The following is a 27,545-nucleotide window of genomic DNA, read 5'->3' on the forward strand; positions in this document are numbered from 1 at the left end:
ATCTATAATTCCGTCAATGCTTATATTTGACCATCCTTTCCAGGAAATGATATTTAGTTCTTCTATTGAGCCCCCACCTACTGTGAAAAATAAAGCCACTGTTATTCCTGCAGCATCACAAATGATTTTTGATGAGTGTGAGGGTATGTATGTGAAGATCAGTATCAGCTGATGTAAACAAGTTAAACAGAGAAATGTTTGCTTCAGTTCAATGTCTAATACCAGCTTTGGCAATGTTAGAGAAGACAAAGCCAAATAACAAATGAAAAAAAGAGTAAACACTGGAAAGAAAGTGAAATCAGGACCTTCAACCACAGATCCATCATTTCTGCATTTATCTTTTGCTGGTTGTGCTGAGAAATGTAACTTGCACTGCAAGGAGCTCAGCCTTCAGGCTTTTAACCTTTTCATTAAACCACCTGCATGATGCACCACCTTGATTTGTCCATTATTCTTGATACACTACATGCTTATTAGTGCCAGGATCCCTTTAGACCCTAATCAGCATGCCAAAGCCTTGGCAGGAAAGTACAAACTGGTAAAAGGACTGCCATTAGAGGTCCAAACTTACAGTGCAATTTAGATGCATTTTATTTAAGCATTCTAAATGCAACATACATAATATACAAGTTCATGCACAGCAATTTAACAACATTTTAATCAGTTCCTTTGCGACAAAAGACATTCAACTGAAGATTTTAAAAAAATGGGTAAAAACGTTTTTATCTCACCGTATTGTATTCTATGATCAATCAAATACTGTTTTTATAGAATTATCCCACATGCCTAATGGATCTTAGCAGATTATTAGAACTTTGAATGCTTTACCCATGTGAAACCAAACTCAAATGTTTAAGTGTGGTTCTTTATAGACCTATATCAATTTTTGGTATACACAATGGATTAAAAAAACACTTGGCTGAGTCAGAAAAGTCTATTTTGATTTTGGTTAAACAAACTGTGCTTATTTGGTAACTGTGCTCAATTGAAGCATCTAACAAACCACCAATCTATGCTATATGAAGGAAGGGATTCAGAACTTGAGCAGAAATAACAATTGATGTGTGCAGAATTCAAGTGGTAAGGCTGCTGGTGTTGTTGGCAGTCCATGTGAGCAATGTTCTGGTGCTCCGTTGCAGTTGGTAAACCATGCATGGCTATTTTTCTCATTTGTCTCATCATATAAACTTAATATTTACTTTGCCTTGAACAAAATCTTGGCAGACCCTTTCTGTGACCATATACTGAATCAAATAGCTGCTGTACAGCTCTGTACTTGTTTTTCTGAAGGTTACACAAAGTTGATGGTGACTCAAAAACAGTGCAACAAACATTTTATGCCGCCCTAATGCAGGAAATAAGATTAATCATAAACAGAAATTTTATTGATTCTCTTTTCATTGTTAACCTTTTACGTGGGAGCTTTAGCTCTAATGCGGTGTTGTTCCACCTCTTTTTTGCCGAAGTTCACTTTTTCCTTGAGAATTGTCACAAGGCACTTGCACAACCAAAAAAGAAACTCTGTAGTCTGTATTAACAATATATACGGCAGTCGATTTTTATAGTCTCTTGAATAACAATCACATATTCACAAAGAAAAAAAACTCTATAAAAGCACTTTGTGTTATGTTTTTATGGGAAAAGAGCTACATAAATAAAGTTTAATTTGATGAACACACATCCAAATGTCCTGGCAATGGTAAATGTTTTTTAGACCAATGAAGTGAAACTGAATAACTTCCCATGGCACACCTAATGATGTGTCACAGCATGCTAGTGTACAGCACCACAATGGTTTAAAAACACTCATCTGGTGTTTAACTTCTTTCGACTATTTTAACTCTTCAACCGTTTACGCAATTAATGCAATTCGAGCAGATTCTGAAGCGGAGAAAAGCAGCCTGGCGCTGATATGCAACGCTGTGCAGCAATGAACAGTTTGTATATTCAACGTAAATCAACTTATTCCGCCGCGGAGAAAAGTGGCTTTGCGCTATATGCAACACTTAACATTAGTTATGTGTCTGTGTGAAGCTAATATTTAAAAGCCACTTTTCTCCACTCAGCTGATTCACATTGATCCCATAAACTGTTGAAAAGTTACAGAATGTGTTCTATAGAAGTCAGCAGAGACGTCTCTGATGTTTAAGGATTAAAGCTCCTGCATTATTGGTCTGGTTATTTTGGAAATAAACAATCTACAAAACATTAAATTAAAAGTGAGGCGCCACATAAGAGAGTAGGTGTCCTCAACGGTCCTCAAAACAGAAAAAAAGAGGGGGGGGGGCTCTAATCAAAGCCAACGCAACCATGCCTGAAAGTCAATCCACTGCTTGTGTGTGTTTTATTTATTCATTAGTGACAACTGGCTTGAAAAGGAAGAAGAAAAAAAAAGACTAAAAAGTTCCATTCAAATAAGCATGGCCTCCCTAGAGCAAGCTTGCAAAAAAAAAGAGAACGAAAAGGCAGAAGAACATGTGAGTGTATACATGCGTGTGTGCGTGGAAAACGCTGCACCAGAGGAAAAGGAGATGAAGAAAGAGAGGGATGAGTTCTTTTAATTTGGGGAACCCCTCGGGGGAAATTGAGCCCGTGAACATGCAATTACGACAGTCATCAGTGAACCGCACACGTGAGGAAGTGGGGCGTAAAAAGAAAACATTAGGATGGAAAGAGGAAATGATCTGGGGTGCTAATATCTAAAGTCCCATCGACCCCGCCTCCTCTGATAATCACTTAAATAAGCATGCTGATGTATATGTACACACATGCACAAAATGATAAATGTAACTGATAAAAAAGATCATCTATAACAATTTAGTGTCAGCTTTCAAAGCTGGAAAAGGGCACAGACAAGAATCATTAGCCAATTATCGTCTTATTATAGATGTTAAGTGGCCTCATATTAGGGTCAGTGCCCCTCATTTGAAGATGGAAAATAATTGTTAATCTCTATAATAGCGATATCCAACGTATTTAACGCAACCCCAAGAGGCACTAATGTGCTTCATGTACACATACTGCTGGATTCTTGGCCAGACGTGTCAAGTTGCTTTTAAACAGAGGATGTACCTCTGTTGCTGCAACCACAGATGCCTTTTTATTTGAAAGAAATCTATTGTTGGTCGTCATCTAAAACGGAATCTGTGCTCTTTGTCAAGAGCCTCAAGAGCCTGTAATAAAAAGCATCATATTTCAAAGTGCCAGGCACTTAGGCCCTTATGTTTCAATTAGTTTCCAATTATTTAATTGTATAACTGCTTTAGATCAATGTTGACAGCACACCCTAAGCAGAAAGACATTAACACCTTGTACTTAAGTTTTGGCTCATATAATAAAACATTTTTGAAATATTATAAACTCCCTTGATATATTTTTTTAATTAATGTGAATGATTTAATACAACCCAACACAATAGCTTTCCAGTAGATTTAACTATAGGCTAAATTACATTTTCTTAGTTTTATGTTTTTTTTTTCTCTTCAAGCCCCTGGTAGTCATGTTTGTGTTTGGCAGTCCTTTCTGAAATAAACATGTGGGCTATGACATCATCAGCTCCCACTCGTATAAGCCAGATTTTATAGAACTACAACCCTTTAAATAGCTTTAACCCTAAAAACGAAGATATGACAATAAAATGCACATTCGGTTCTGCACCGACAGGCTAGAGTCCAAAAGGGTACTTGCCTGAGTTTACAATAAAGGCCAAATTGGCACTTGAACGGCAGAACTTATGAACCTGACCCCTGTAGTAAGTGGGCTCCAAGAGTCAGCATGTTTGTTTGATCCAGATAGGACTTCGTCTGCCACACAAAGTTGTGGAATTGTTTAGAATGAATCCTGATTTCGTTCTTTGACTAAATTACATGTGTCAAACTCTAGGCCTGCGGGCCAAATGTGGCCCCCCCCCATGTCATTTTATGTGGCCCGCGAGATCATAAAGAATTGTAATTTCTCAAAATAAAAAATAAAATTTGGTGTGTATTTATTCATATCTAAGGGGAATTGGACTTGAAATATCTGTTTGGGCAATTATACATCAGGACTTAAACACTGTCCATGTAACCTAACCTGACAGAATCAAATTTAAAAGGATTTATGCTAAAGTAACAAGCAAACGTATGTTTTCTATACAACTGTAATTGTCACTTTAAAAAGTTATAATGCATATATAATGAGTTATTTAACATTAAGGAGTAGTAACATTTATTTTTCATTACATTTATTTACATGTGTAAGTTATATAACCCTGTACAACAACTCACTATGCAATAGATAACCTTTGCACATTTTTATAATCTATTTGTTTAGTTTTTTTCTATTTTGCACATTTCTTTTGCACATCCTTTTACCTGTACTGTTCTGTAAATAGCTTTTTATTTTATACTACTACTTTGATGCTTGCATTTATGCTACATTTTCTTTGTTCCTGTTTTTTTTTGTTTTTGTTTTTTTAAATTTCATTCTAAGTCTTTTTTCCCCTCTGCTGTCAGTTGCTATGGTGACAAACAAATTTCCCACGTGTGGGATCAATAAAGTACATCTGATTCTGATATCTGGCCCTTTGAGGACAACCACTATGCTGATGTGGCCCCAAAATGAGTTTGACACCCCTGGACTAAATGCTATTGATACAAGTCAGAAAGGCCACACATAGGACATCACAAAAAGCCATAAAACCCCCTGCTGGGCCTTTGGGTGCCTGCATTGGTTGTTGTCCCTAGATTTGCAATAAAGGTTTATCGGAAAAAAGAACCAACTTGCCAAAACTCCACCAGTAACCCCTGTTTACGTTGGCTTGCTGGAACTGAACATGTGGAGAAACAATTGCCACAGTGATAAATCCAGATTGTGCTAACAACAGTTTGATCACAGAGTGAAAATATGTGTAGAACAGTGTGTATACCGGTAATACTGACTGCTCCTCCAGCAGAGTAACATCTATAGGTGGGCCCAGTGTGATACTGAAACCAGTGATAATCCTATATCTCCACAGTTTGGGACTAAACTCCATGCTTAAAGATGACTATGTTAACAGTGACCAAAAGTACTTCCAAAGTTTTGTAGTGGAGAGAATGGGGTGGCTTCCGTGTAAATATGACACCTTTTACAAGTCAGTAAACACATGTTTAACTGGTAAACGATTTATTGCCAAGAATGGTTAATACAACAACAACAAAAAATCTGCCAAACAAAACTTTTCTTGCCATGCTTGTGCTTGTTACCCAAGACAAAAATATCAGACTCCACCTGAACATTAGTTTGAAATCCAAAACCATGAAGAAAATTCATCACGATTGAATGTTCCTGTTTTACTTTTTAAACCTGGAGCAAGTCCCAAACCACAAACCTTTGCAAAAAACAAAGAAAAGATGTTTGATGATAACATTATGGCCAAAAGCAACACATTTTGCCACACTATGCTCTGTGAATGACATCTCAAAACAAAAATTCTGTTTTGAATCTGTGCTGTGAGGCGGTAAAAAGGCAAACTGTAGGAATCTATGCCCAGAAAACAAAGGTTATTTAATAACTTGGTCCACTGAAAATATATATTTTTTGTATTTTATTGATGAAATACCATCTACTTTTGGATTTTAATATGGAAATGGTTTATTTCAAGCAATCAAAACAAAAATAAAACTAAAGACAACAGAAATACGATGTTTATACAGATATATATCAAACTTACCAAATTAGTCATGAATTGATCAAAAAATGTATGTACATACTTATGCATTCCCTTTAAATAATTAAAATATATTTATTCATTCTTCTTATAAACCAATTTTGTCCTTTCGGGGTCACGGGGGGGTCAAGAGCCTATCCCGGCCACTCAATTCAATTCAATTCAATTTTATTTATATAGCCCAATGTTTACAACAGTATTCATCTCAGTGGGCTTAGTCATGGGCAAAGGCAGGGTACACCCTGGATAATTCCCCATGCAGGGCCACAATCACATACCCATAAACACTTGTCTTCACACCTGGGGATAATTTAGAGTAACCAATTAACCTATGAAGCATTTTTTTGGATGGTGGGAGGAGGTCGGAGTCCCCGGTGAATTACCACACATGCAGAAAGGTCCCCCCATTGGTGTTCTGGTTCAGGCCCCCCAGCCAGGACTGAACCTTTTTGCTGTGAGCCAAGAGCACTAACCACTGCACCGCTGTGCAGCAATTCAACTATAATAACTCTTAATTGTAAATAGACCCAGAAACCATTAACTATTAAGTTTGTCAAAAAGATTTTAACTGCTTGAAGGGGAGTGGGCAAAAGCGAATTTATGTAATCCCACCCCTTGGAACGCTTAAAAATCTCTACGTAATTGTTATTTACCCTAAAAAAGAGAACACAACCATCAAACTATCTTGAAATGCAGAACAGCTTTAAACACTATGATAGACTCAACTTTTACACAGAGAAGATTTCCTTAGCGGCCTTGAATGTGAAGTCAACAGAAAATACTTTGAAAGACTGCACTTTCAGTCAACAGCTAACAGACAAAGACAACAGACTTGTGTTTCTCAATGTATTTTTCTTTTGAGTCAGGTAAAACTAAATTCACTTAGCCTGTAGATGGCAGTCAGTCAATCTCATATGAATGGCTCTCGTAACTTGACTAGGGCAAAATGATTTTAGGAAATCACTACAGCAAATAACTTTCCATTTCTTTCACGCTTGAATCAAGTTTTTCAGGAAAATCTCCTAGGGGTATATTGCATTTGGCGAGGTGGACTTTATTGTGCTGCCTCTCAGGTGGGCTTTTATATGGGAAAGCTGGACCCTGGGGTCCCCCTTGCCTCAGGCTTATATTGAAACAGACATCAGAGTGGCGATCTTTCCCAGTAGCCTGACTCCTTCATTCAGCAAATCCTCTAAGTGAGTTACCTGTCTGGGAAGTTGGATGAGATGGAATGAAACACTCACTTGTCACTTTTATTAACCGTCTTATACCACCCCCCAAGACACACACCATGGCCCTTACTCTCATACTATGGTAAGAACCAACATCTTCAAACCCAACCAAACCCTCATTTTTCTTTTTTTCTCTGCTACATTAACCCGCAGTTCTTGCAATCGTATTCCCTGCAGCAAAAATCATCTCCATTTTGCATAATGCTCCATTTAAAGAGATGGTATTAGCTTTAGCAGGGCAAGATGGAAAGAGCGGCGGTCTCATAAAGCTTTGTCTCTAAGCATCTCTGTCCTTTGATTGCTGCCTATGACCCTGGTTGGCATTAATCATTGAGGTTGGAATTGGTCTCTTTTGGGTTGAAATTGTTCTGTCTCTTGAAGACCCACTCTAATAACATACATGTTTTTTGGTGTTTTCAACATGTTTTTGTGGCATGTTTTCATGATGGAGGACATATAGAAAGAAAACTAAGAATAAAAAAATTCTAATTCTGAGTTTTTCTTTATTCAAAACAAAGTGAATCAGGAGCAGACGAAAACAGGCCATTGGAAAAAGCTTGTACTTGTACAGTGGCTGCCCGTCCATCAATGAATAGCATTCATAAGTCCTCTCACTTTCACAATTCTTCACAACCTGGTCCCTCCCCATCCTTCTAGTCTCCTCCAGCTCCATCTACCCGACTGCACTACAAGGTCATTCACAAGTTCTCTTCTCTAAATCTGCTTTTCTTTTTACCTCGAGGTCCAAAACATCGACCAGTTCTGCTCATAATGTCTGGATCTTCGTACCGCATGACTTCTGCACCAAAAATTTCATCAAATCAGGATTTGAATCAAGGCTTTAAACTCACTTTTTTAGGTTGGCCTGTAAGAATCACCATGCTATATGGATAGCACTAGTGGAGCATTATTCACAATCGGCTCATGGATGCCAACAGAAATGTTATTTCTGTAACACATGTAAACACATTTTAAAGGGTTTTCTAATAACATTTTATTTAGAAGCGTGTTGTTGAAATTTTATTAGAAAGAAAGAAAAAACTATGCTACCAGTGTCTTAATTTTAAAAAGAATAGACATTTTTATTTAAAATAATTTTTTGGTTACTTGCTTTGACATGAGAATCCCAAATGTACTTCTTATTGTGTTTGTTTGCCACAAACTTTACCGCACAGGATGGCAACTAGGCAACAGGAAACCCCAAAACATATAAAAAGGAACTCCAGGGATGAATCAGCAATAAAAATAAAGGTACAACTTGTACAACCACCTATTAAGGTCAGATTGAAACTTTCTAAATCTGTACAATTTCCCAATCTGAAACCTTCAAAATGTTTTAAAAAGCACAGGTTTCCTTTTTTGCATATTGATTCAACATCCATCTCTCTAAAGCTCAGTCTCTCCAAGATAATCCATTCTCAGATTTTATGTTGACTATTTTCATTCATCCAGGTGACATCTTGAAGTTGAGTCATGGCATTTGAATTTTATTGTGTCAAAAGTTTTTTTAGATCCAATTAAAACTTTGGATGTTGTGTATTTGAAGTATGCAATATGTAATCAAACACTGCTTAAAGCTAAAAATGGGTGTTTAATAAACATATGTCAATCATGATCTGATCCCAATTTTTATTTTAATCTCTTAAATGGCAAATGGATGTCATTCTGTGTCCTTCACATCTAGTAATAAAGCTGGTCAAAAGTAAAAAATAAAAATAATTGATTCCTTAGTACGGAAACCAAGGGCACTGAAACACAAACCAAACAATCCTCATATTGCTTTAGACTTGGCAAACCTGGACACCTTTCCTTAGAGAGCCACTACTATTCTAAATGGTAATTATGACCCTCTCTCACAGAGAAAACCACATGCACAAACTACATAGAAAGCACCTGGACTCTACAAATGAAATGGCAAAGACAAAGGCAAGGAAGGAATTCTGGAAAAAGAAGAGAAAAAAAGAAGTGCACTGAGGGGAAAAAGTAGAACAAATGTGGCTAATCATGGAAAAAAAAGCATAGAGATAAAAATGGTGGATATGTAAATGTGAAGTCAGAAAGTTCAGATGGAGAGAAGAGTTATAATGTGCTGAGCTGACCCAGGGCTGCAGGTCTGAATGTCCAGGGGCCAGAAGGAAACCATCACCAGATCTCTGTGGTTATCATTATATCGAGAGAAAGGTCTTTTTGCGCTCCCTTCAATTCTTTCCCCCCTTCTCACTCGGACTCCATTTCTCTCTCAGGGCAAAGGTGAGGCGGCCTGGGGAGCAAAGGAGGGTGAAGGGTAACATGGGGCAAGCTCTGGGTCGGTGGTTGTCGTTAGTGATGCAGCTTGACCTGCTCACCCATAACTCCAAGTTTTAGTATTTCTTCCCTCTCCTTTCCTCATTTTCTTTTTTTCTAATCATACACCGTCATGCTCTCCCGCCACTGCTAGACTAAGCTGAATTCTAACAGATCACTAAAAGAATGCTTTGGGAAACGTTTCTCAAGAAATCTTGTTATAATATTTTTTGTTTAAAACAAACATGTATTTGATCTAATTTATATAAGACATTACATAGTGAGACAGTTTGTTACCTGTGCCTGTGCCCACATTTACTGTTTTTTGGTGTACGTTTCTCTCAAAAGTGCCATTTTTACTCCCATGAGATATATAAGCCTCTGATTTTTTTCTTTTAGTTGATGTGGCATACTCCAGAGCAACAGTTGAAAAAAATACAGTACCTGTGGTCAAAGACGTGCACACGTCTACAAAGGTTTCATTTTGTTAACTTTTAATAGAATGAGCTGCTGTTTTAAGACTTTTAAAAAAAGTAAAGAGAGGCTTCACGTCGAAGATGAGGTGTTGCAAGAACCCTTTAGATCAATGAGATCCTGCAAATGCACAAAGAGACCAATCTAACACACAAGGCATTTTCCATAGATTAGAAATGACCCCAATTCACAAAAATGTTGCACATTTTTTCAGCTGCCATGAAGCTGTTGGGACAAAAAGAGCCCCCCATCCCTTTTATTGTCAAGCACTCCTTTCTTCGCCTCCAACACCACCCACTTCATCAGTGCAATCACAACACAAACAGGCTCATCACTGGGCAAACTGTCCCCTCATATCACCTTTATTTGCACAAGCAACCTAATTAGTCTTAAAGAGAGAAAATCCAATAAACAGAAGAAAGTGAAGAGGCAGAAAGAGAAAGAAAAGCTATCACGTCCATTTGTGTGGGTCTGAAACCGCAATCGTATGCGTTTGTGCACGGGAGTATTTTTTCCCTCCATTTTTCCGTGTCTTTTTGTTGTTGCTGTTGTCCTCACTCTTTCTTTATCCTTTTTTTTCGCCGAAAGAAAGCCTTCAAAGGAGTGATTGTAGGGAGCAGCTGAAGTGGTCTGTTGGTAAGCGGACGGCAGGGCAACACAACAAACATGGCTGGCACTAATCAGGGCCCTGGCTAATGTAAACAATGTCATTTTTTACCCTTAATGAGCCAATTTTCCGCAGATACGAGAGGGCTAACAATTGGGGCAGCGCCTTTGATGTGATTCATCTGAAGGTTTGTTTGTGATCGCTTGGCACTTTTTGTTGGAAGCCCTGCGCCCAGCTGCTTTCATCTACCCCTGAAAAGGGAGAGCCACGACTCACTTGGGTACAGAGGGAGGGGAGGAATAAAAATAATAATTTTCTTTTTCTAGCCTTTTATTAAAAGACACCCACCCTCCCCCTTTCACTATAAACTGGTCCTAATCAGCTGACCAGCCCCCTTTCCTTCTTGTCCACCCTCCCTTTTGGCGTCACGCACATCCACACACATTTGTGAACACGCATTAAGTGACAAAAGCAAAGTAGCATAATCAATGAAGGATTTAAAAAATAAAAATAAAAAATAAAAAAGCATGGTTCTTCAAGCTGGGTGTCTATAGTGATCAAATAGCGAACTCATTAAAAGGCGCCCCTGTGTGAGAACGGTGGACACTGACAGGGACTTCATTAACATGATGCTGACAAAAGGTGAGGCAGACCAAAGAGGCAGCCGGCCGGCCAGGTGTGTGTGCCGCGGTGCTTTTTAAGAAGGCACCATAGCCAAAGGCTGGGATGGACTCTCCGTGGAAAGACGTTCTGACCACAAACGGGCGCACTCCAGTAGCAGAGTAAACTGAGAAGCACATGCTTGAAGATAAAGACTACATGTTGCAAGTTGCTCAACTTCATTAAACAGGGCACAAGAACACACAAATAACCCAAATAAACTGGAAGGAGGAGTGAGACAGGGATATTGATGTAATGAAGGTAGTCAAAAAGGTAGTGACCACAGGCAATACGTTGCCTCATGTCCAGGCCTGTTGCAATCAATCACTGGAGCTGAAGTGAAGTCAACTCCAGGCTAGTCAGCCGGTCGCCCAATACAACCATCTATATACAACAACATGCACACAAACACCTCTGCCTTCCTCTCTGGCCATTAGTCAGGGGCCCTCTGGGGCCAGCTAGCACACAAACACATACAAACTGCACCTGCTGGGCCCTGCAGTTACCAGCTGTCAACACCACGTGCTTGTGCCGTCTGCTTAGGATTTGTGTGGGTTTCAGGACTGAAAAGAGGAAACGGTGGAGGCACAGATTTAAAAAAAGATTCCTCAAAGAGATGCACCTGCATCCACTTTCAAACCAAGATAAGAATGTTTGTAATACTGACCCTAAACAAAATAAATTCTTAAATCTGATCATTTTGTGTTATTAGTCGTTACCTGTAGTTTATTGAATCTATTTTTAATCACAATTATCTTTTAACCTGATAGCCTAATGTTTTTCAATAGCTGTAAAAAAACATAATTTTGATATATTTTCAATTAAATTTGTGACATGGTAGTGCAGTAAAAGATCAAATTACAACCCAAAAAGTGGCTTTATGAAGTTTTTTATTATTATTATAACAGGCTTTTAATCTTCGCTTTTTACACCAACAATCTTTTCAATCTTAAACAATTAAGAAAAAACAAAACAAGAACTAAACATCGGGTCCAAAACACTTTTCAGAGCAATCCAAAAAGTAATGTCCACAAACTTTTCATTAATATCATAACATTTGTGTTGACATACCTTATTCCACAGTTTACCGTCCCATGTGATCAGCCCTCCACCTACCCCATTATTTTATGTTTAACACCTCGCCGGGCTTTATCCCTTACATAACAGATTATAGTTTGGACTTGTTTGCGTTAGTTCTGTCAAGAACAAAGTTGCACAATGACAACGTCACAGCAGCTACGGTGCGTGCCGCGTACACGGCGGTACAAAAGCACCAAGACGTGCACTGGGAGCGATTTAAGAGTTGTTTTCAGCTGAATTCAAGTAAAACATTCATGCAAATAAACAGCTTTGTTTTTTATATTTGAGAATAAGACAACAGTTATAGATTAAAAAGAGATTAACACGGTTAAAATATACACTAAATTGTCTGTAATTAATCGCAAATGGGATATGGGATAATTTCACACCCCTACCTGAAAGCCTTAATTTAAAAAAAAAAAAAAACTGCACGTTGCGCCTTATATATGGATTAATTTTGGTTGTGTGTACTGATGTTGAAGCAATTTTGAGAGGTGCATGGCGCTCTGTCATAATGTGTAGTTGGGTGTTGTGTGCTTTTGCCATTTTGTAGAGCTGTCTAAATCTACATTTCCAAAATCCAGTGCCCGAGGAACTTCCCAAAAGTCAAAAGAAGGGGAAAAAAAACTACGTAGATGATCCCTAGATTGATGAAAATAGATCATAATGCATTGGGTTGGAAAATTTTTCATGTGAAATAAAGGTTTAACTTGTTTTTTTTATAAACTATCCAAGTTTCTATCTTCAGCACACAGTAGATTACTAAATAGGCTTTGTAACACGCTCATATTTAGTAGGTTTTTACTTCAGGAAATCAGTGGCATTATACTTGCCCTTTAAACTAAATAAATGAAAAAGGATAACAAACATGGTATTCAAATTGCATTAAAAAAAAAAGGGGGAGAAGAAGGGACTAGAAAGTCCCGCACTATGTAATCTTTATAGTAGTTATGGAGTACGGAGAGAATTTGGACCTAGCCTCACTTATTAATTTACGTTTTATATTACATAATTTCATAAAATATACCATTCATTGATGGTGCACTTTATAATCCGATGTGTCCTATAAGGCAAAAAACCGTAGGTCCCAACAGCTAAATTCATTCCGTTTGTATTACTTATATGGCACTTTGATATGACAGCCAACAAGGCATCGTACATTAAAAGCTCAAAACATTAAAAAGCAGCCAAAAACTTACTACAGATTGATGTTAGGTGAAACTGCACCGCTTTTTTGATCTTCAGCACTTGACAAAACGACTTTGCCTGCTACTTCTTTTCTTTAACATGAGTGCATCAGCTTGTATCTGGATGATTTAAATGACTATCAGTAAACGTATTCATAAGGATGGCTCTACTGACCCTGTTGGAAGACTTTGCAAATGTAAGCTTAAGAAGAGAATGAGTTGTTCCCGTCCCGTCAGAGTTTTCTACCACGGGATGATAGATGACAGTTTCCACAAGCTGCTCTTCCTGAGCTGAGCGAGGAGCTGCCTCCACTGCGGCTTTGACGTCGTCCCTGTGTGAAAAGTGCTTTTAGCTTCTCGTCTGAAATGGGATTGTGTCTTTAAACCGTTTCTTCCAAACATTAAAGAGAGGTTCTGTTAAAGTTTTGTTTCCCTTAAAGCTGTTGAATTAAAAACCTGTTTGTTTTACAATGCGACTAAAACTAGAAGAAAAGATTCAAATTCCGCCAAGAAAGAAAATCCATTATTGGAAGACAGATTATTCAGCGTATTCAGGTAATCAGTTGATCTCACTTGTTGCCCGTTAAAACAATTGCAGCACTTTCCTTCTTTGGTCAATAAAATTCCAGAAGTGGATTTTCACCAAAGTATACTCTACAAACCAAAAAAAACAAATAATTATGAGCCCACAATATAAAATAAAACATGAACCGGCAAGAACTATATGAATACTTCTTTATTTCTTGTGGGGGACTCTAATCCGGAGATTTCTCAACAACTTTATAGAGGAAGAGGAAACTGGGTTCAACAATGGGAAACATGTCTGTTAGTTGAGAAAAAAAAAAAATCAATAATATGTTGTGATGTGAAAGTGATCCCCCTTGAATTTAGTTGTGTTCTGTGTTCTGTGTGGCCGTGACGTAAATGGTGTACTTTGTTACAGTGTGCAGTAGAAAGCCTTGGAGACCTGTGCAGCGATTAAGCTGTACTGGCGCACATTATCTCAAGCCATGGCAGGTTGAAACTGTTGAAACGGGCTTGGCATGAAACAAGAAGCACAGAGGGGAAATAAAAGGTGATAGCGAGATAACAGAGAAAAAAAATAAATGGGAGTTGAAGAGACAGCTACAAAAGGTAAATTATGAAGATAAAAGCAAAGAAGTCAGAATTACCACATTTGTGTGACACGTTGTACAGCTTGTTCATCGTTTTCACTCCTACACAAATTAATTTACACGTCAAGAAAGAGACAGTGTACAGGAAACCAAAGACACTTTGTGGTGTAAATGCTTAGAGAAAAGAAAATGTCAGTAGAATTGGTCATTAACTGCAATGGCATTGTAAAAAAAAAAAGAGGGAGAAGCGGAACAGGCAGAGAAAGAGTTGTTCTCTCCTAAAGACCATTTACAGACTGGTAGTCCAACAACACAAACTAGGGGTGTAACGCTTAACTGATTTAATTGAGGAATCAATCTATATTCCTACAATCCAACCAGATCCATTTGTCCGAGGCAAATTGTTAAATCAAATGCAGTTTTTATTAATATTTTCAAAATGAAATAAAAAGATTATATTTGATATTAGAAAATACCATTTGGATTGAGGCATGGTAGGTTTTTTTCACTGTAACGTAAAAACAACCAAGTGCATCACAGCGGACAACATGTTTAGCAAAAAATGATCATTCCATCATTGCAGTCCAATGTGGGGAAACACTTGGATTTAGCAAAGGCGTCACACTGATGGAATTTTTGGCCAGAGATGGTCCGGATTGATTCTAAGGTTGTGAATCGGTCTTTTCAGAATGAAGAACTAGACCATGAATCATATTGTCAAACACAAATTATGATATAATTGAATTGTTAATATTACATCCCTAACCTTTAACCTCCTTTTTCAGTTTTCTACACATCTTTTTTTAGTTCTCCAGTAAATTTGTCCCATTTAGAAATGCTGGTTTTTAAAATGAGCAACCCTTGCAGAAGAAGACATAAATGGAGGGCAATACAGAAAGGACAGCTGCATTTTCTTTCTCAGTCTTGGAGAGAATAAAATCTGTCTGACCACAATCTTAACTTCTAGCCTCTGCCATGTTCTGTCCGTCTCTGCCCCTGTCACCCACCTCTATCACTTCCCCACATATAGCACCCCTCCTCCTTCACGCTTTCATTTCTCTCTGCTGCCTCAGCCCACCCCTCCACCCCCCTTGTCTCTCCAGGAGGCAGTTGTCAATCAAAAGCTTCTCCCACAATCCCTCTGGAGCTCATTGTGCCCGCGGTCGCTGGCGGAGGCAGGCGTTGTGAGGCGACAGAGTCGCAGATGGAGGGAGGGCTGTCAATCATTGTCACTAATTATTAATTTCTGTCACTCAGGCCCCTGTGGCAGCCATGTAGCAGGCACCTCTTACTCCCTCCATCTCTCCCTCCTTCTCCTCCCTTACTCCCCTGCACACCAGTTTGCATTGCTCCGTCCCTTCCATTAGCTGTCCCTCTCTGCCTCCCTTGTCCCTCGTTAAAGTCTTCACTTCTCCTTCACCTTTGCCTTCTTCATTCAGGTCACCTGACATATCCATTTCACCTTCTTCCCCCTCCGTGCCGCCGCCTGAGCTCCACCCTGCTTTGGCTCTCAGCAGTCCCAGGCTGAGTTGATTTAGTATGCCACCCTGGCCACTAAAAGTTCAACCTTTCATTATGTGGTGCACGTGTACTAAGAACTGCCCTCTACCCTTCTCTCTTCCACCATTGCCGGGTCAGTCCCCTTGACTCTCTGCTCCCTTTTAATTGTATTCTGCTCTCCAGCCCGCTCACTCTCATTTTTCCCCATCTGACCTCTTCAATACGCTACATTCAGGTCCTGCTCTAATTCTCAAATAATCCGAAAAAGACATTTAAAAGAATAGCTAAACTAGTTTTTTGTTCAGCTCAGACACTCAGGGTCTTTGTAAAAGTTATGATCTGATTCACTGAACTTGAGTTTTCAATTTGCATCTACTTTCACTGGTAATGTCACTTTGATGTAGGTTAATGAGGGGAGCTTGACCCACATGTGCTGGAAAAAGGACAGGACTAGTCCATTCATGGTTCTGATCCTCCTCTTGTCCAATTACTAGAGGCTGTGGGTGGAAAACAGAAAAAGTGTGAGCCCACTCTCACACATGGCATATCAATCATATAAAAAAATGCACACTGTAGAAGTCACAATTATAACATTTAGTCAGAACTATGTCAAGTAAGTCATCCTACGCAAGTTGACACAAACGCTGAGGGAGATCTTTGCTCTTTTGAAGCTATATTCAAGCAAAAACCTTTTAGTCTTCAGACCAAAGCTGGTTTTTACAAGAAAAGTTAGTCCAGTCCCTTGCAGTAAACTGAATTATCTATGTGAGCTTGTAAGTCATCCATATTAACAATAAACAACAATTTTGACAAATAGCAATTGTCTTTACATGTACCAGGAGTGAGTTTTAAAAGGTTGTTCTTTAGTTTATACTTGAATCGAAATTACACAAAAAGCTTGAAAGAAACAGTAAAACAAACATTAGGACAGTGTGGGATATTTGTTTTTGTTTTAAACTACGAGACAGGAACTGTATTTTGCATGCAAATATTAACTACTATTTACCTTCTGTCCTATAGATCCAGTCTTGGAGGAATCGCTTAGTTTGCCTCCATCTACATTCATGTCCTCAAAAATATCCTGAGTGTATTTGGCATCAGAACTGAAGTCCCGTGCTTGCTGGCAGCTGGGATGAAGGGTACAGAACAGAACCCAGAGGACCATACTTAAGCTTCATTTCCACTGAACGGTCCAGTCCGATTTGGAATAGTCCAGGCAATTTAGGTGAGCATTTCCCCACAAACTTGGATTGTCATGGTGCATGTGGATTGAAGCTAACAACAATAACAATGCAAGTCATCCAGCAGCTCACTTTTTTCCTGCTTGGATTTTGGTACTTCATATATACAAAGCATTCAATGTTGTTTGAGAGAAGATTGCCGCTTTCTTGGAGCTTTCTTTTGTCGTAATCAACAGGTTTCAACTGTAGCTCCTTCCAAACTAGTCAGACAAATTTTTCTATGGAATTACAACCAACTAGGCAACGGTATGGTTCGGTTCAGCTTAATGGGTCCATTTTATGAAGGAAACACTCAAAATTCCAGACTGGACTGGACGGTACCACTCAGTGGAAATGAGGCTTTAGAGGTCTAGGCTTTTATGGGGAAAGGATGGTTGAGTCTTAATGTCAAGTAATGCTGGCAAGCTGCTGGTCAAACAGATTCCTATCTAGAAACACCACTGGAGCAGCTGGAATATCTGGAACCACAAGTGCTGGTATAGTCAAAGTCGAAATTAGCAGGTCCAGATCCAGAGCATGATCCAATTTGACTTTGTTTAGCAGGAAGACAAGCTCCAATAATGAAGAGGAGAAAGACCATCCAGGATATCTAACTGACTTCACCCTGTTTCACTGGAGCTGAAAGCAAGTCATTTTCTATGGGTGATGTCCGACTCACTCGGTCTAATTGGGTACAGCAAAGTGAAACCAGTTCCTACTTCCTCCTTTTCAGAGCAATTGTGTGTTATTGCATATGTCTGGACTGCCCTGTGTACAATAGGACTGCTCTGATGGATTGCAATGGTTTCTCCATGAAGTGCTTTCAATCCTGATCACACCACATCCATACGAAAAACCTTATTTTTTAGAACTGGGGCTTTACTGATGTGTGTTTACTGGGCACCAACTACTTCTTACAATAAATTTACCCAATTTTGGAATAGTCTGTTTGTTGATGTCATGGCAATAATATCAAAGCTAAAATTGGTTTGAAATCAGTTTTATACAAAGCAAACCTACAATCTGTTTTTTTCCAGCCATGTTTTGTTTTTTTTGTTTGTTTTAACAGTAGCAAACGAATAGGTACCTCCAGTTTAATTTCTGAATTTTGAATAGTTTGCCACAACACCTACTTTCATATACAGTATGTATGTATGTGTGTATATATATATATATTTCTTCCTGTACATATTTGCATGTTTGCTTGTTCCTTTGTTCCTGTTGTGTAAACATTTCTTTGTTCAAAATTCCCCTCAAGCCTGGCTGTAAAGTCGCTTTGTACACAGAGGACTTCATGTTGGTCTCTTTTGAATGCAAAGTGCCCAATAAAGCTCCTCAACAGTTTCCATTTGGCACGAGCTGTTCATGCTGTTTGCATAAATAAGAATCCATGTGTTTCAAATAGTTTCATCTTTCAAACGATCCATTTCTTCTACAGCTTTTTGCAAATAATGCTGTCAGACTTTGATGTTCAACTTGTCAAAATGTTTTTTTCTTTTCTGTCCTAAGGAACAATCAGTGCACCAATTAGTGCTTTTGTGTGTTTTTCTTTATGACTTTCAGTTGACATTGCACATAAGACTTCAGCTTTTGGAAAGGCTGATTTCGGACCCATCACTAAGTCGGCACTTAGTGACGTGCCTGACTTAATTTTGTTGAAATCTAAATGAAATTTTCTGTGAGTGATGTTACACTCAGTCCAGTTCTCAAATACAGTTAATGGCTGAAACCCAATTTTTCTTGCTTGATTCTTCTGTTAAAATTTCCCAGAAGTAACTGACCAATGGACCCAACTTTGTTAGCCAACCTTGGCACACGTCACTTAATAACAATCCAGCACAGAACAGACTGAGCACAGCCCCCCCCACCCCCCCACCCCCCCACCCCCAAAAAATATTTGGACTTTGGGGTCAAATAATTATATTCAATGCAATTTAATTTGGTGGCCATAAAAACTGCACCAAACTTATTGTTAGTTAAATTAATGTTAAATTATTCTTAAAACATTAATTAAAGTGAAGGTTAATTATTTATCTGTTCTTAAGTGAGTGAAAATTTAACAAAGACCATTTCTTAAAAGCACGTCTTGATATTTTTGTTCCTGTGGTCTGACCAAAGGAAGAGGTGCACTTTAACGGAGTTCAAGCTATTTGCAAATGAAAAGATAAAACTGGAAATCCACAAACAGCCATTAGCAGCCCTCTTACAAAGCATCTTTTTCAACACCTCTTTTTATTTTCAATGCTTCATCCTTTCATCTTCCCTCTTTCCTAATGCTCTTCGATTCAATATCTGTCACTTTCTCCTTAATTCTGATCTGTTGTTCTCTGGTCTTCTTACTCCTTTTTTTCCCCTCGTCGTCTCTTGCTACTCTCCATCTGATTGTCTTTTAACTTCCACCATTTCTCTCTGTCACCACTTCAATTCTCTCCATTCCTCTTTGTGTGTGTGTTTGTGTGTGTGTTTGTGTGTTCTTGTCAGCATTCAGCACCTCAGTGTAGACAGGGTTTATTGGCGTAATGCATTTATCACTGCTGCAAGCCAGAGTCTCTACTTCTTCTTTGAGCCAGTGAGTAATGAAAATAGGATCACTTTTGACAACACTGCAACACACACACATACACACATTCCAGTGCACCCACCAGGTTACCCAGATTCACTTTTGCTCACACACACAAACACACACACGTACACACAAGGCAGCAAACACACTTTCTGTAACAGTAATTCTTGCATTTAACAAACTGCAGTATATAAAGCACACTGCACTTCTTTTAAATTCACTTCTGCTTTGCTTTTTCAACCTAACTTAATTTCTTCTTCATACTGGGGGAGTTTCTTTCAACCAAACACTCTTCCTAGCAGCTAATTAATAGTGTTCCCTTAATTTCACTGAATTGAAAGACACAGCCCATGAAATGCCTAACCAAGCTCCGAAATCCTCTTGAGAAACGATATTTTTGAAGTGTACCAGGATTTGTTTTTAAAATTTACTATTTAATTGACTCTTTGGAGAACAGAAGGAGAAATTAAATCTATTCAAATAATGGTGATTTGATCATAGCCAAGGAGCTGCCACAAAACAAACTTTGCCTAGTGTAAGAGTGTCATGAGGGTTTGTGCCATCTTTTATTATTACTTAGTTTTCTTTATATTGAAGTTACATTTTTAAACTCAAAACAACAGACAAGAGCTGTCAATACTCTAAAAAAAAAAAAAAAATGCTTTTCCAGACTCATGTGGGAAGACAGCATTACATTCTCCCAACCCTGATTAGTCTAAGGCCTTTATGGTTTTTTCCAAATTTACATTTTGTTCTATTAATTTATCTTTAAAACCATTTTTTGTTGCAATCATTGATATCCATCTTTTTAGCTTCTTTTTTTTTTCCAGATTTTTTTGATTATATTAAACAATAGTTCCACAACATCCATGAAACTGTCCAAAAAACTATTCCGAGAAGTACTATTTGTAATTTTTTCTGCTAAAAAAAAAAAAAATAAATAAATAAAATAAAATCACAAAAAATGACAATAAACAGTTTTACTGCTTTATAACAGTTTCTAACAGTAAGTGCAACCAAACTTACTAAATAATTGTGTCTGGATCATATTTGGAATATCATTTTGTTTTTAAATGTAAAAAACAGTTCAGATCTGGGTTAAATTTTCTCTTTTTAATTGATTTTTTTTTGCTTCAGATGGTTCTAACTCTACACCACGGCACTAAAATAACATCTTTATCTGCGGTACTGTGTGAAATGGGAGGCTAAAGTGTCTCACCATTTCAGGCAAGGTTTTCTCAGGAGAAGGAAATCAGGTAAGATCAAGTGTTAATGGCCAGAGGTGCCTGTCCAATCTCATTTGTTCTCGCAGTTTCGGGGAGGTGGGGGAGGTCTTCACCAGTTTAAAACGATACCATCACCAAAGGTGTTCCAGCGAAGCTCAGATTGGCCTTGACAGAACAAAACATAGCTGCAGTAAATGACTCAAGCACTTGACACAACATCTGACTTCGGAGAGAAAGAAACAGATCAGCGGCTGCTTAAAGTTGGATTTTTGGGAAACAAACTTCAGTTCAAACCATGCTCTTACGATAATGCAGCGAGGGGAGGGTGATACTGATGCACCAGGTAGTGTGCGGAGAGCCCGAGTGAAAGGAATGCTGACTAATCTGCCGAAATGGTTAGAAATTCTCAGAGGTATTACAGATGGCAGAGGTATTTGTTATTCATATGGCCCTCGAGGTGCATCCACACGGCTTGAGTGAGAGTATGCGTCCACGCTCACATGTCTGTGTGTGCAGGCTCTTGCACATAGGTGTGTATGTGTGTCCTGTGCTGCATCTGCAATGCTGAGGATGCCATTAATGCTTACTGCTGATCGCCCTCCCACATTTAAATAACAATGGTGCAGTCAGAGAAAGCACTGGGGTGAATCCAACCCACAAAGCACCTATGGGCCGCAGGCCTGATGCCTGCTCCGTGTGGCTGCGAGTTCAGATTTTTGTGTATACAATTTACATTTAGGCACTCCTATTTGTTCTCAAAAACGGAATCCAAGCAGAAACAAAGACAGACGGTGAACCAGAAAACATAAGACATGAAGCAGGGCAGGACCACCGACTGAAAAATGCTTACTCTGTTATGTGGGAAGTTTAGATTGTAAATGGTGTATACTTTTGTGGCACTTTACTACCTTCTAAAGAAGGTACTACCTTCACAGTCTCATTCACCCATATACTGGCTGGTTGACTGCTGTTCTAATTGACTTTACAATTGGTAGCTAACACCAAAAATAACAGTATCTGCAGAACTTGTATTATTATCATGCACTTTGTTTTAGTGCCACACCACAACCCATTGCATCACAATGCAGGCACATTAACTTAAAAAAAGGTCTTATCGTTGAAAAAGTTAGAACTGCAGTGATGTTGGCGTTTGCTTCATGTGCAATACTCATCTTAGCCGTGTATTCTTGTTCACTTCAAACTATTCAATATGATTTAGATATTTAGACAAGATATTTTACCAGGTATTAAGTTGTTGTAATTTGTCTTGGATCTACACCTTTCCTGGCTTTTCTCAAAATCATGACAGTTGAGAATTTTATGTCTCCTTAAGAGCTTGGATTTAGAAATAAGGACATTATTTTCATTATGAGTCCAAAAGGATTTGGACTTATTATGTTTGACAGTCATTTTTTTAGGATTTTTTTTTTAAGTTCAATAATTGTTGACAAGTTAGACTGACATTCATTGTCTTTATTTTAAGGAACATAAATTTAAAATTATGTTCTAAGAATAAGTGCTAGTTTTTGATTTTAAGAGGAATTATTAAGATGGACCAACTTGTACTAATCTCATTTTCTCATTTTTGTTAACATTTTGTTTTAATATGACTATGTTTTAAAAATTATTTCTAATTATTACTCTATTTTGTTTTCAATGTAATCAAAATAAACTACAATTAGGTACATAAAAAGCAAACCATTTGCTTAGAACTAGCACAAAAAAAACTTATGATAGTGCTTGATTTTAATTTTTAGCTTATTATTCCCCTTTTGAATGCTTGAGTGGAACTCCTCGTGATATTTTATCATAAGATTTCTTATGTCAATTCTTGTCAATTAAAAAGAACTTTCTGCATGGACAGATCATTTTAGTGATTTTCTTCTTGGTGCTATTTTTAAACTACCTCTTTTTGCAGTATTATATTTTGTTGGCATTACCCTTCAGCTCCTTGATAGATGTGCCGAACTTATACCATTTTGTAGAAAAATCTTTCCTTCTGCTCACCCCACAGCTTTTTAAGGACTAGAAAATTAGTTTAAGCAAGCTTCAGGCAATAAGGCTGCAGCAGCCGAAGAACGAAGGAGCACACTGACACCGTGAGTGCTCAAATTAATGAACTGATAAATATCAAAGACGCATCATTAAAGCAGGAAAAGATCTGACGGTTTACAATTGTGCATTTTATTAAGGTAATGCACTGCAGGTGGAGCCCATTGAGGCATGCATGAAAGTTTTAGTCACTGTCAGTTCCAAGAAAGGCTGTTTCAAAATTATCCATTTAAAAAATGATATCATGAGTTTAGGGATATTGTATCTGTCCAAGTTCATGAACTCAGTTCAGTTCAGCTGTTAGTGTTAGAAACTCTAACAGCAGTGCTCCTATTTGTCTGATTTAGACAAAAAACGACTGCTGACATTTCATTTCTTTTTGCCATTTTCGATTCGAGAAAGGACAGAAAAGCAAACAGTGCGGACCCACATGTAAACAGCTTTTCTGAAAAGTTTTCCTGCAGTTTTTGCAATGATAATGCAGCCCAGTAAAAATCAGCATCATGACAACAAAGCTAGAAAAAGAAAGCAGAAGTTACCTCCCCTAAGCCACTAACACCACTCTGCTGTACACATTTATCTCTCGCAGAAGTCTTTTTGGCAGCTGTGATGCATTGTGCAATAACTTTAAATAAGTCTCATTATTTATAATTTCTGCCCTGGGATGATTTTTTTAAATATTTTTCTTCTTCTTTTTAACTTTGTTAAACTTTGCACATATTTTTGTCCATTTATGGTTCGTTTTATTCTGTTGGAGGATTTCTAGTTTCTCGAGATTCGTAAAAACTTCACTTGCAGAAGTTACAGCGTTGTATATTAACAAAAAGTGACAAACAGCTGCATCTTTTAGGGAAAACTACAAAGAAAATGATATAGCAAAGAGAAAAGCTTTTGAACATGTTCTAAAAACATCTTAGGAAATCTGTTTTTCGAAATAAAACAGCTTCACAACCTGAATTCAGCGACAGTAAATCTCATCTTTATGTCATATTCCTTCTTCCACTTTATTTTTACTAAGACATTTTAAGATTAAGAAATGTAGAACTGCCCATAAACAAAATATTTTGTTTAATTAGGGGGATATTTTTTGTTTTCAAATCAAAATCTGAAGTGTATTTCTTTAAATGTTCTTGTTTCAGTTAGATTTTCATAAATCAAATGCAGCCTCTGTTACTCACATGACTCCTTGTTCACAGGAGGCCCGTTTTGCTTCTGTGGTCCATTTTTTAGCTTCTTTCTTCATCTCCAGCTCAAGGAGCCAATCTCATCTGTCTTCACTTTTCATAGCAAATTCTAGGCTCCAGAAAATAGGATTTTTTATATTAATTTTTTTGTATTTGTTTTTAAACAAGTAATTTGATAGCACTTCTGTCCATTACATTTTTATACTTAGTCAAACAAAAACAAAAACCAGATGAGAAACATTGCAGGTTAGTTTGGGTTTTCAAGAAAAACATAAAAAAAAGCCAGAATTATGAAAAAAAAAGAAATAAAAGTTTAAATTAAAAAATACAAAGATATAGAGCACACATAAAAAATATCTGCATTTTTTTAATTAACACCTATAGGTCACATACTTGCACAGCATTTTTATACTCTTTTTAAAAAGTTGTCATCGCCAAAAAAAATAAATAAAAAATCAATTATCAACATAAAGATACTGAAAAAAGTGGTCATGAAAGGTATTGCATGATAAAAAACAAATCATTGACAAACATTTACAGTCGTTTTTTATCACAGTTCTACATATTCAACAATAATTAGAAAAAAATTGTCATTGCATGTTTATTTATTCCCGTTATTTAGCTAAGCTAATGGCTGCTAAGTTAAAAAAAAAAAGTGGAATCTTGTTGAAAGGCCTTACCTCTGTCACAGATTTGAGCTTTTCCCCAGTTTTTCATCGTGAAGTTAGTAGAGTAAGCGAACCACATTTTTTTGGCTGCAAAAATAACAATTTTACAATTTTTTTTTTTTTTAGAAAAACCTTCTGGTGTAGTTTGTTCAAAGTTCACACTGGGGAAACAACTTTCAGAGTAATTAACTGTTATAGGAAACAGCTGTGAGGCAGCTTCTTTTTTTTACTTCTATTCAGTCTAAGGTCTTGCTTGGGACTAACTAATGTGGCATTTTATTCACAAAGATATTAATTCTACTACACAAATATTTATGTTTTATTGCAAATATGAAGTTAAAAATAAACTTCTAATGAAATAATGTGAAGAGAATTTTTCATTGCAGTTTGTTACTCGCTTGAGTCAATTTCCACTTCTGACATTACATCCTGGTACAATGTTCTTGCTGTTAAGCTCTAAGAACATCTGTCATAATATGATCCAGCAAAACCGCACAACTTTCCAAACTTTATTAGAGATCAGCGCTCCAAAAGCCCTCCCTGATCATTCGCTATATCCATATTTTCAGTTATGGAGAAGATGCTAATCCTGCTGCCAATGCAATAAATACAATATAATCAAGAATTTTTAACCTATTCATCTATCTGCCACCTTAACGGCATCCAGAAAACATATAATGAATACTTCAGCATCTATCTGGTGTCCTTTCCTTTTCTTTTTCTTGCAGAGTGCTACAAAGTGATGCCCAACACATGAAAAGCAGTGGAATGAGGCAAAAAAAGGGGGGAAACAAGCCCGATGTGGGATGCTGCGGGGAACGATGAGTCAGTTGTTTGAGGAAGAAAAGAAAAAAAAGATGGAGCCAAAAAAAAGTGAGAGCTTGAGTCTAATAAGAACCAAGAGACAGCGTGATTTTGTCTTGTGGAGCCATTTGAATACAGACCAGCAGCAGCTGGAGATGGTGTCGAACAGGTCTGCACTTCACACGGCATCACCATCAGGAGAGCCCGACACTGTTCATACTCTGCTGGAGTCTCACACTGCTGCACACACTCCCACAGACCAGTGAGTGTGTGGGAATGACTAGGGGCTCCTTGCTCTCATTACTCAGCCACTGTAGCACACTCTCCTTCCTGGCTTACCATATTGGGGTTGGTGTTCCCACTGTTGGCTTACAGAAATCGAATGGACTAGTCTCACCTCTGCTCTGAATGCATTAGCACACATCACATTCTCAGCACAGGTTCTCAACAAGGCTACTGAATAGTAAAAAAGTGCATAAAGGCAAGTGTGTGTGTGTGTGTGTCCAGGGGAGCTTAAAATACCTTCACTCCTGTCCAGTGTTGATAAGTTGGGTCATAAGAAACTTCCAGGGCAGACAGAAGGGTCATTAGCATGAATGCCAGATTGAAAGGTAAGAAGGGCGGAAGAAAGGAAAGCAGGAAGAGTCAGAAAGTGCACCCAAGTTTGCAAAGTTTTCTATTTTTTTCTTTTTTTTGCAGAGAGAAGTGGGCTCCAAAGCCTGCAAACATACCCCCCCTCCCTCCCTCACCAATTTATCTGCATCTTGCAGCCATTTTAATCCCCTAACAAACCTAGAAACCACCTTCGTTTTTGTATTCAGGTCCTTCACCGTGTTTTCAACATGACCTGGATGCAGCCGCAGAACGTTTTTACGGACAGATAACTGGTTTCTGCCACAGTAAATATAATCCATCCATCCATCTATCTATCTTCAGAACCCACTAAATCCCTTTTGGGGTCACTGGAGCCAACCCAGCAATGATTTGGCAAAGGTGGGGTACACCCTGTACATGTCGTCAGGACCACACACCCAAACATACACACATAAGGACAATTTGGAGACATCTGTTAACCTATGAAGCATGTTTTTGGACTGTGGAAGGAAGCCAGTGCAGAAAAAAACACATATGCACGAGGAGAACATGCAAACTCCAGCCGGGATTCAAACCAAGGCCTTCTCACTGGGAGGCAAGAGTGCTAATCACTACGTTACTGTGCAGCCCTCTGGTGAATATTATAACAGAGTTCATTCTAAGTATTTTTCTTTTTTTTTTTAAATGTTGTTAAATATTGTGTAGAATCTAGTTTCAATGATAATGAGGCTTTAATGCAATTTATTGTTTCATCATACTGGTTGATTTATTCCTCAATTTATACCAAGATAATAAAACAAACCAAAGTTGTTGTGGGTTTTTTTCTCAACCCGCTTTATCCCTTTTGGGTCATCGGAGCCTGACCCGGCTATTGCTGGGTGAAGGTGGGATACACCCTGAACAGGTCGCCGGTCACCTGTTGCAGGGCCACACAGTCACATGCACACCTAGGGTTAATTTAGAGACACCAGTTCACCAACGAAGCATGTTTTTGGACTGTGGGAAGGGGAAAAAACACAAATTTACGAGGAGAACCTGCAAACTCCTCACAGAAAGAACCCAGCCAGGATTCAAACCAGAGCCTTCTTGCTCAAAGGGAAAAGTGCTAACCACTGCTCCACGGCATAAATATCATAGAAATTTTAAATAGTTCAAAATGTAGTTTCAAAAGTAAAAAAATAGGCATTTGAACACGCTATAGAAAGTAGTTGATGATCTTGACAAATCATGTGTAAAGGTGTAAAAGTTTCATTTGTTTAATTGTCAAATAAAGTTTTTTTTTAGCACCACAGCAGCTAAATAGGCATTATTAGTCAGTTTTAAATAGCCCTTAATGCAACAACAAACAGTTTTCTTTTTTTGTTTTACAATACTTTTTGAGTCCTTTTTAATGACGTATTCCCAAAT

General features: G+C 38.0%; 1 long non-coding RNA gene across 5 annotated transcripts in view; it reads right to left on the reverse strand.

Annotated features, from left to right (window-relative positions):
- The window catches only part of LOC144984427 (uncharacterized), a 123,163-nt gene extending 96,903 nt beyond the window's left edge, over nucleotides 1-26,260 (reverse strand). For 2 of the 5 annotated variants that reach the window (XR_013648083.1, XR_013648082.1), the window contains exons 1-2: nucleotides 24,753-26,260; nucleotides 24,067-24,181 (exon numbers count right to left, since the gene is read on the reverse strand). This is a non-coding gene — a long non-coding RNA (uncharacterized LOC144984427). Of the gene's footprint in view, nucleotides 1-11,825; nucleotides 16,325-19,084; nucleotides 21,002-24,066; nucleotides 24,182-24,752 lie in introns of those variants that run through there. The other 3 variants (XR_013648081.1, XR_013648080.1, XR_013648079.1) reach the window with 3 other exon arrangements.
- Between the last annotated feature and the right edge of the window lie 1,285 nt (nucleotides 26,261-27,545).

The sequence above is a fragment of the Oryzias latipes genome, chromosome 16 (assembly GCF_053564925.1).
Source record: "Oryzias latipes strain Hd-rR chromosome 16, Olatipes_Hd-rR_3.1".
NCBI classification, from domain to species: Eukaryota; Metazoa; Chordata; class Actinopteri; order Beloniformes; family Adrianichthyidae; genus Oryzias; species Oryzias latipes.